Raw genomic sequence first — 10,463 nt, 5'->3', positions numbered from 1 at the left:
AACTGTGGAGTAGCGGAAACTCGAATGCTGTATGGGAGTGTAAGTCGGTGCACCCGAAAAGGGAGTGGCATCGCTTGGCGGATTTGAAGATGCATACAGCTTATGACCTAGCAACTCCCGGCTTAGCTGTATGTCGTCCTCGCCAGAAGCCAAGTACAAAAATGTTTTTGTGGCATTCAGTGTTCTTCATGGTTCCAAGTTGGAAATGAGCCAAATGTCCGTAAACAGCAGAGTGCATAAACCAATTGACGGTTATGTCACAACAAAACAAAGAAACAAACAAAAAACCAAAAAAAACTAACCAATTTCAACGACAGGAAAGATACAGCAACGTGGATGAGTCTTAGAAGGTTGAGCAAAAGAAAATATGTTACATAACTTATGAGTACACAGTGAGTAGGAAGAACCTGTTTGACTGGACTATGGGATGGAGTTTCCAGCCCTGGCAACACCAGGCTTATTGATGTGTAACCATTTGTGAATCTTCACATGTGTTTATGCACTCCCTTATATGAATATTATATTTTACAGTTTTACAATATTTTTTTAAAAAAACAAGCAAACAAGCAATTGGTTCTTTTAGCATGGACCACCTGTTATATGCGTGCAGTTTGGGAACCACAGAAGATTTTTGAAAAGCACTTGCTTAATTAAAAATTTCCCCAAGTTTTGGGGCGCCTGGGTGGCGCAGTGGGTTAAGCGTCCGACTTCAGCCAGGTCACAATCTCGCGGTCCGTGAGTTCGAGCCCCGTGTCGGGCTCTGGGCTGATAGCTCAGAGCCTGGAGCCTGTTTCCGATTCTGTGTCTCCCTCTCTCGCTGCCCCTCCCCCGTTCATGCTCTGTGTCTCTCTCTGTCCCCAAAAAAATAAATAAACGTTGGGGAAAAAAAAATTTCCCCAAGTTTTATTGTAAACATAGGATAAAACAGGATTTTCTTTGATGGTTATGGACATAAAAGTATTATACTTATTTAGATTCTGTCCTGGATCCAAAAACTTATATAATACATTTCCCGTCCTCATGGCAACGACAACCTTACTGATTATATAAAGTACAGCTGACCCTTGAACAACACAGGTTTGAACTGCATGGGTCCACTTATACCCAGATTGTTTTTGATACAGTTTAGTACTGTAAATGTATTTTCTCTTATGATTTTCTTAATAACATTTTCTTTTCTTAATTATAAGAAATACAACATATAATTATAAGAATACAACATATAATACATATAACATATAAGATATGTGTTAATTGACTTTTATGTTATCAGCAAAGCTTCCAGTCAACAGTAGCCCGAACAGAGTCAAAAGTTATGTGTGGATTTTCATCTATGTGGAGGTTGGTGCTTCTAACCCCTGCGTTGTTCAAGGGCTAAGAGTACAAAGGAAGCAAATTATAATACAATATATGATTATGCCTAAATGAGCCATAGGAGAGATGAAGATACTCTGGTCCAACCAAGCATACGGAAGTGAAAAGACTAAGAAACAACTACCCATACTCTTGAAACTGCCTTGGCCCCTCCAGCCAACCTAGTAGTCTTTGAACTTTATCAAGCACCCTTAGCCTGACTGATTAACCTTTCTTTATCTGTATGTCATGCATTCTTTCCTAGAAAGAGCAAAGCACTTCTGCATGTGAGGAAACAGAAACCAGACCCCCTTGCACAACCTCTGAGCACTGCAATAATATCTGCAGCTGGCACCATCGGGGCTGCTCGTAATCAAGAAATATTATGGACCACTGCACTCCTTTTACTGATTACTTGCCCTAAATTCCTTTAAAAATCCCTGGCAGAACCTCTTAGCTGGCCTTTGGACAAGAGTTCACCTTCTCCCCAGGTGGCTGGCCTCCTGAAGAAAGCTCATATTCCTTTCCAATCAAAACTCATCTCTTGAGTATTGGCTTTTCTTTTCTTTCCTTTTCTCTTTTCTTTTCTCCTTCCTTTTTAAAATTTTAACTAGCCTCCAGGCCCAATGTTGGTGTTGAAATCACAACCCCGAGATTAAGAGTTGCATGCTCTACCAACTGAGCCCACCAGGTGCCACTTGAGCATTGACTTTTCAAGCCCTGGGCAGCCAAATTTGGGATTCACTAACAAATTTTGGCAAGCCATTCAGGAACCAATGCCCCCGTGGCATCCGGTCCCCGCCCACCCCCCACCCCCCCCAGGGAATCCTAAGGCAGAGCTGAGGGCCACGGCTTCCTTTTAGTTTCCTGGGCTTGTAGCTTGGAGGACCGCAGGACGTTAGCTTCTCAGGGCTAGTTGGTCTCCAGGAGGAAATCTGAGGGATCTGTCCGTACAGCTGATGAGACTATTTTTGTCTCCGGGAAACTCCCTGCTGATTCCCGAATGACACTAGCTGCCAATTTCGCTTTTTGGTTTGACTGGAAAGGAAAGGAGCATTTGAGGGACTTGACAAACTTCTGGACCGGATAAGTCCATCGGAGTGCCTGCTGATGCAAGTTTCTCATTTGTGAAGCATTGGGTGCTTTTGTTTCATTGTCCATGTTTTTTTGTTTCCCATTAGAAAGTCACAGCTTTCAGGAGAAACTAAAAGGGACTTGAATAATGGTCAATTTATTTGGAATTTGGAACAGATCTGTTTTGGTGTGTGTGCAGGGGGAGGGGGTTGTGTTATGTTAAATGTGTGTATAATGGGAAATTCCATTTCTATCCCACCAAATAACCCACTGGACTGAATTTTGAATAAGTGAAAGGAATATAGGCAGGAACCTATGACTAAGAAGAAGGTGGTCTTTTACTGTAACACAGCTTGGTGGTCCATGTACCATTTAGAGATGAGATGGCCACTAAATGACTCTCTTGGGTTCCTTCCTCCCATTCAGTTGCCTCCAAACAAGGGGTCTTGGTTTGGTTCTCTTAGGAAGCCATTTGGGAATGCCTGGGTGGCTCAGTCAGTTGAGCGTCCGACTTCGGCTTGGGTCATGATCTCACGGTTTGTGTGTTTGGGCCCCGCATCGGGCTCTGTGCTGACAGCTCAGAGCCTAGGGCTGCTTCAAATTCTCTGTGTCTCCCTCTCTCTCTGCCCCTCCCCTGCTCTCACTCTGTCTCTCTTTCTCTCTAAAATATAAATAAAAAATTAAAAAAAAAAGGAAACCATTTGGTTCAGTTAGTGAAACTCCAACTTCGGGGGTGGAACCAGAAACTAGGAAGTGTTCAGTTCAATTGGTGAAGCCCCCAACTTTTAGGAAAGAACAAATGCTAACGGAGATACTCTGGGCTTCATTCAATCATAGTTGTGTGTCTTGTGTGTTCTTTCTGAACCTTTGGCCAGGAAGATTGGGAATACACCTTCTCTTCCCAAAGAAGGTCCATTAGGACGTAATTTATTATTTTTTTTTTCAACGTTTATTTATTTTTGGAACAGAGAAAGACAGAGCATGAACGGGGGAGGGGCAGAGAGAGAGGGAGACACAGAATCAGAAACAGGCTCCAGGCTCTGAGCCATCAGCCCAGAGCCTGACGCGGGGCTCGAACTCACGGACTGCAAGATTGTGACCTGGATGAAGTTGGACGCTTAACCGGCTGCGCCACCCAGGCGCCCCCATTAGGACGTAATTTAAATAAAAGGTACAGAGAGCTGAAAAGCAACCAGACAAAAACCCTGTTTTTCAGGAGAGAGAGACAAGAGACAGAGAAAAAAGGGATGTTACTCTAAACTCTGAATCTGCCTCTGGCCTTTCGGGTGGCACCTTCGCACCTCCGCCTCCCCCTCCCCCTCCCCCTATTTCTGTACCTCTGTGGGCACCCGCTCACATAGATGGCTCCTCTACCATCCTTGGTGCCTGGGGCATCGTCAGCTTCTGCTCCTCCTCCTCCTTTCCTTATCAAGAAGCAAAAAGCACCCTGAGCCGTTGGGCCCCTCCTGTGAGGTTCAAGCTAAAGCACCTCCCAAATTCCCATGGAGGGATCCAGGGACTCCCCAAACTTAAACCACTTATCTCAGATTTCCCCACAGATGCCTCAAGTAAAAAGTGACAGTGGGGAACAAATTAATTGAATTTTAGTGGACACAGGCACAACACACTTGGTATTAAAGCTAATTCAAGGTTGGGGCGCCCGGGTGGCTCAGACAGTTAAGCGTGCGACTTCGGCTCAGGTCATGATCTCACAGTTCGTGAGTTGGAGCCCTGCTTGGGATTCTCTCTCTCTCTTTCTCAAAATAAATAAATAAAATTGAAAAAAAATTTAAAAATAATAAAAGCTAATTCAAGGTTTTTGGTTTAATTAAAATAGACATGCTTTTGGAGTTATCAACATGGAATAGGACACAGATAATCAGCTTTTATTCTACCTGAATTTATTAGTTAAAATCATGTCGTATCAGTTGCAATTTGTCAACAAAAATGACTTAAAATGATGGTTGATTTTGTCTGTCTCAAAGTTTTCCTAATTGTTAAGAATAAGTAGTCTGAATAAATAAAAAATTTTATAGCTTTCAAAATGTTTGGCAACCCAAAACTTAAAAGTTTTTCTAAGTTAAATGATAAATTGGGTTGAACTCATTAGATATCTAATTCTTTTCCAAATGAGATAAAGTACTGAAATATTTACTAAACATAGGCTTATCTGTTTCTGGCTCCTTCATACAGAGAAACTAAAGGTACTTGGGTCTGCTAACAAACACAGTTCATACTTAATTGAAAGAGTGTACAAAAAAACATGTTTTTAGAAATTATGAAGGTGTTCATAAATTTGCCATCTAAAGAATCTTTTTTTTAAAAAAATTTTTTTTTCAACATTTATTTATTTTTGGGACAGAGAGAGACAGAGCATGAACGGGGGAGGGGCAGAAAGAGAGGGAGACACCGAATCGGAAACAGGCTCCAGGCTCTGAGCCATCAGCCCAGAGCCCGACGCGGGGCTCGAACTCACAGACCGCGAGATCGTGACCTGGCTGAAGTCGGACGCTCAACCGACTGTGCCACCCAGGCACCCCAACCATCTAAAGAATCTTAGTGTAACAGACAGTTCACAATTGGTTCCTACTTAATTTTCACTGGAGACTAAGGTTTCTAAGAGTTAAAATTCTTCTAAATGTCAGTAAGACTGATGGAAATAAGGAAAGCAACTCTGTATGTAGGAAAGTAAGAGATGTGTAAGAAAGATATAAGAAATGAGATTACATTTTTGTTGAGGTAAAAGTAATTTTGTCCTAAAATGAGACTGGTTATTTAGACAGAAAAGGCTTAGGACAAAATCTGAGTGAAAAAGAAAAATTGTAGAAGGTTTGTGAAGGGAAAACTTTGGTAAAGAATTTTATTTGTGGTCAAAACTAAGATTGAAATGAATGGATTCTGGGGCACCCAAGTGGCTCACTTGGTTGAATGTCAGACTTTTTATTTCAGCTCAGGTCATGATCCCGAGGTTGTGGGATCAAGACCCATGTCAAGCTCTGTGCTGATGGTGCAGCTTGTTTAAGATTCTCTCTCTCTCTCTCTCTCTCTCTCCCTCTCTCTCTCTCTCTCTCTCAAATAAAATTTAAAAAAAAAAAGACATTTTCTTCGATTGTCAGTCTGTTCTTGATAAGAAAGTATAAACAAAGTTTTTTTTTTCTTTATCTGCACAGAAAGTTTCTATGTTTGTCTTTATCAGGTCTTTGATTACTTAAGAGAACTAAAACTTCCGAATATTAAAGGAGGTAAGTTTTGCTAACAACTATATAACTTCTGTGTAGAATCTCTTATTGCCATCTTGGCTAAATAGGTAATAAAGGGTGCTTGCCTGCCTCAGTCAGTAGAGTTTGTGACTCTTGATCTCCAGGTTGTAAGTTCTGGCCCCACAATGGGTGTAGAGATTACTTAAAAAATAATTTTTTTAAAAGATAATTATATATTGAGTGTTATGATAATGATCGTATTTAGGCATGTGCTTTAGAACTTTGAGGGTTTTTTTTGTTTGTTTGTTTATTTTGAGAGTCAGAGATAGAGAGAGAGCACCAGCACATGAGCAGGGGAGGGGCAGAGAAAGAGGGAGAGAGAGAATTCTAAGCAGGCATCTTGATGTCAGCTCAGAGCCCAATGTGGGGTTTGATCTCATGAACCTAACTGTGAGATCATGACCCAAGCTGAAATCAAGAGTCATGTGTTCAACTGAGTGAGCCACCCAGGTGCCTCTAAATAAGTTTTTTTCATTAATTAGGCTTGTTTATTTGGTATGTTAAGCGACTTGGGAAACACTGTCAAACAAATGATGATAAACCTTACTTGAAACATTGCTGATTCTCTAATGTTTGCTTTTCCACATTTAAAGAAATTTTCTCTTAAGGTATCTATGCCTTATAGAAATATGATAAAATATTCATTTGTGAACATATTGAAACATTTAACTTTTCTCCCTATATGAACCTTCCTGAATCCAGAAACTCTCAGTGAGTATTCTTTCTTTCATGGCAGTTATAATTATTTGCATAAGTTCAATAAAAATCTGTTCTCCCTGTAACAGGACACCGTGGGAAATATTGGTTATATTACCAAGGTTTTGAGTAGAATGTCATATTTGAGAAAGACATGAATAGGTTCAGATATGACCAGGGACCTTTAAGGAACTAAGATTGAGTTTATAGAGTCAATAAAGCTCCTTGGAGATATTCATGGGATACCTTGCTTACAGAGTTCTCAGCAGCCTTACTAGGTGAGTAAAGAATGTCACTTCCTGGAAGGTGGAGGAAACCTTAGAATATGTGGGGTATCTCAAGAAGAGGAATTCACCCAAATCTACAGGTATTACAGGCAAATCTGATGGCAAGTTATTGGCTTGGTATCTGGCCTCAAGTCGTTATTAAAAGTTCAATCTAGAGATTCCTTATGAAAAGTTCTAGCAAAGCAATTTTGTGTTTTTTGTTTTGTTCATTTGTTTTTTTGGCAAGCAAGTTTTTAAAATTTTTAAAAATATTTTAAAAAGTTTTCCTTTCATTTATTTTGAGAGAGAGAGATAGAGAGCAGGGGAGGGGCAGAGAGAGAGGAGAGAGAATCCCAAGCAGGTTCTGTGCTGTCAGCACAGGCTCCATGGAACCAGGAGATCACGACCTGAGCCAAAATCAAGAGTTGGGTGCTCAAATGACTGAACCAACCAGGCACCCTGCAAAGCAAGTTTTAAAGAATTTATATGGTCAATCACTATTCTTGCTGAGCTTATGTAAATAATCAGACCAAGTCTGTTAAAACTAGACTTGTTTTTCAAATGAATTAGTCTCAATTTGGCTATCTTTGGAAATTGCTGGAAGCCGAGCTACCCAGCCTGAGTGGCAGAGCCTGGGCTGTGGATGGATTGGTGACTGCAGGGCGGCCCACTGACAGTGAAGCTTCTTGTACTCCCGCTTTTAGGTAATTTGGCCTTAAAAGTACCTGGGGTATTGTCTGTTGGGGAATTGCCCTCAGCAGACCCCCTGGGGGAAAAAAAAAAACATTAGGGAAGAAAATAAGGTTCCGCAAGAAATTGTGCGACCTTGCGTTTAGCCCTTGCCATTCCCCATGGAGGCTCCTCTACTTGCAGGAAGGATAGCCTCATTCATTTGCCAGCAAAGATGGCCAACGAAGGAGAGACGTATGGATCCGAAAGCCCCACTCCGGTAACTAAGGAGTGTATCTACGGACACAGGTCACTCTGACCCCTGGGCCCACTTGGACCCCAGGAGGCATTCCAGATGATGATTGAACCTAGTCGGTTAAAGTATAGAATGGTTCATTGGTTCCATTGTGTCTCTGAGAATGTATAAGACATGGGTTTCTAAGGCCCTCTTGGCCCCCTTCCTGGCACCTCGGACCCAGGCGAACACTTTTGTTCTTCAAAACCACGAATGATTCAGGGAAACAACTAAGAGGTCGTGTCCCTGTAACTGTTCCACTTGAGGTGTTGAGAGATAAATGACCTTTCGTGAAAACAGCAAAGCAAATACTTCATAAATTATAGATAAACATAGATACATAATAAAAACAATAAAAGAAATTAATCAATAAGCAAAGGGCAGGAGGGAACGTATGACAAAACAATCATGTTATTCCTTATGGGGTAATTATACAAAGGAACGTTTTCAAAATTAGATAATGTTAGAAAAACATAGATGACGTATGCTACAAGGAAATCACTAGCATATATAATGCCACGTTTACTGCAATAAATCGGCCAGTTCAACACACTGCTGTTGTCTGTGTCCATTTTTATTTTCGTTTTGTTTTATTTCCACTTTTTCGCTAACGCCGCTCATCCTTTGGGAACCCCTGGACCTGCTGGAGCCGGACTCCGGCAGGAAATGAGGGTGACTTTAGGAAGAAAAATTATGTTTCAATAACACACCTTTGTGGATGTTAAATTCTAGTCTGATTGTCTTTGAGTGTTTGCTGTTTGCCTAAGCTAGACAACTTGAGGTAAACTTCAGAGAGATTGTCACAATAGCTCATGTATAGACAGTCTTTGTGCTTGTTGCTCTGTGAGGATAATAACAAGCCCCATGGGCATATAATTTGAACAGCGGACATTGGGATGGACTCTTCAACAACGGTTAACTCAACTATCACCTTGACCAATTCTATGTGGCTGGGATGACAAAACCATTCTTTTGAAGCTGGAGCTCACCCCATTCCATGGGGCTAACTGTGTACTTGTGGAAGTAGTGGGTGGCCTCGCTTTTTCTTATGACTGGATTGGATGATGCACTTGGGGATGCCCTTATCTCCTGGGACAAGTCATCTCCCACTTGACAGCGATTCCTGGCACATCAAGTAAAGAAGGCCTTTTGATGGTTTTATGCCTTACCATATTTGTCCCAGGAGCTACCTTTATTGATATAATATTGCAAGTAGAGGCTTTAGCCAAGCATACAGCAGCCACCTGTAACCAAACCCGACGTGCAGTCACCCACAAATTTGAAATGTGGCGCTCCAAAACCGAATGGCCTTTGGTATCCTGACTGCAGTACAAGAAGGCACCTTAAGGAGAGCTTAAGGAGGCTCTCATTAAAATAGAGTGTTGTGTATATACTCAAAAAATGTAACTGAAGTCATGAAAGATTTAAACACATTACCACTATAGATGCCCTAGCTCTAGATCCTTTTAGCAGTTGGCTAGATTTAATTCCTTCCAAATGGAAATATACCCTATTAAACATTGCTATATTTCCTGTTCTCTTTCTCTTCTGTTGTTTGACTTTTTGCATCCATCAAGCAGGAGCTCATGCTATTCATACAAACTTGGAGATGTCTTTAGCGTCCCCCTCAGTGGAAATGCCAGAAACAAGAATTTCCCATCCTGTAAAAGGCTTTATTCCAAAATCCCTAGGTGGTCCCCAGTCAGCAGGAAGTAGCTACAGAAGACGGACCTTCACCCTTAATCTCATAGATATGGAATGATGAAATGGACAGTGGGAAACTAAAGCCCCTTCAAGCCCTTCCCACCAACCTACTATCTTTGAGCTTTAACAAGAACCCTTAGCCCAAGTGATTGACCTTTCTTAATCTATCCATCATGCATTCTTTCCTAGGAAGAACAGAGCACCTCTGCATGTCACAAAACAGAGACCAGACCCTCTTGGACAACCCTGGGCACTGAGGAACCACACCCCTTGCACAACCTCTGAGCACTGCGATAACATCTGTAACTGACACCACCCATTCTGCTTGCAACAAGAAATACTATGGACCACTGCAGTCCTTTTACTGATTAACTGCCCTAAACTCCTTTAAAAATCCCTGGGCCAGGGGACGCCTGGGTGGCTGTTGGTTAAGCATCCAACAGCCCAATCTCAGGGCTCATGATTGGGCTCTCTGCTGTCAGCGCAGAGTCAGCTTGAGATCTTCGGCACCGCGGCGCCCCCCCCCCCCCCCCCCCCCCGCGGTCGGGGGCCCTAAAATCAAAATTAAAAAAAAAAAAAAAAAAAAAAAAAAAAAAATTCCCTGGCCAGGCAGAAACCTCTAAGCTGGCTTTGGATAAGAGTCCACCTTCTCCCCAGGTGCCGGCCTCTTGAACAAAGCTCGTATTCCTTTTCAGTCAAAATCATCTCCTGAGTATTGCCTTTTCAAGCCAGGGGCAGCAGAATTTGGGGTTCAGTAACAGTCTCTTTGTGGCAAGTGTGACAAGAGTGCATAAAATGGTAGTAGCAGAAACAAAATAGAATTGAACCTGTAAACCAGGCTGTTTTTTTTCTTTTCATTCTCCAAGTTTGAAAATAGCTAACATGCGCGGAGAGTTTACCATGTGCCTGGCATTGCTCCTGCATTTCCTTAATCCATCTCACAACTTCCTTAGAGGGTGACTGTTACTATTATTCCATTCTACTAACTGAGGCGCTGAGGTCGGGTAACTTGCCGAAGGTCACACCGCTAGACTTCAAAAAGTCAACATTTGAAAATCATTATCTTGCCTCCCCTCGGCAAGGACCAATCAGAAAACGTTCTGGTCCGGCGGCTCACCCCCTAGAACTCCCGGGGAGCTCAGCCCG

This window comes from Herpailurus yagouaroundi, unplaced genomic scaffold, assembly GCF_014898765.1.
Source record: "Herpailurus yagouaroundi ecotype Mexico unplaced genomic scaffold, PumYag 198, whole genome shotgun sequence".
NCBI classification, from domain to species: Eukaryota; Metazoa; Chordata; class Mammalia; order Carnivora; family Felidae; genus Herpailurus; species Herpailurus yagouaroundi.
Note: the sequence above shows the minus strand (reverse complement) of the source record.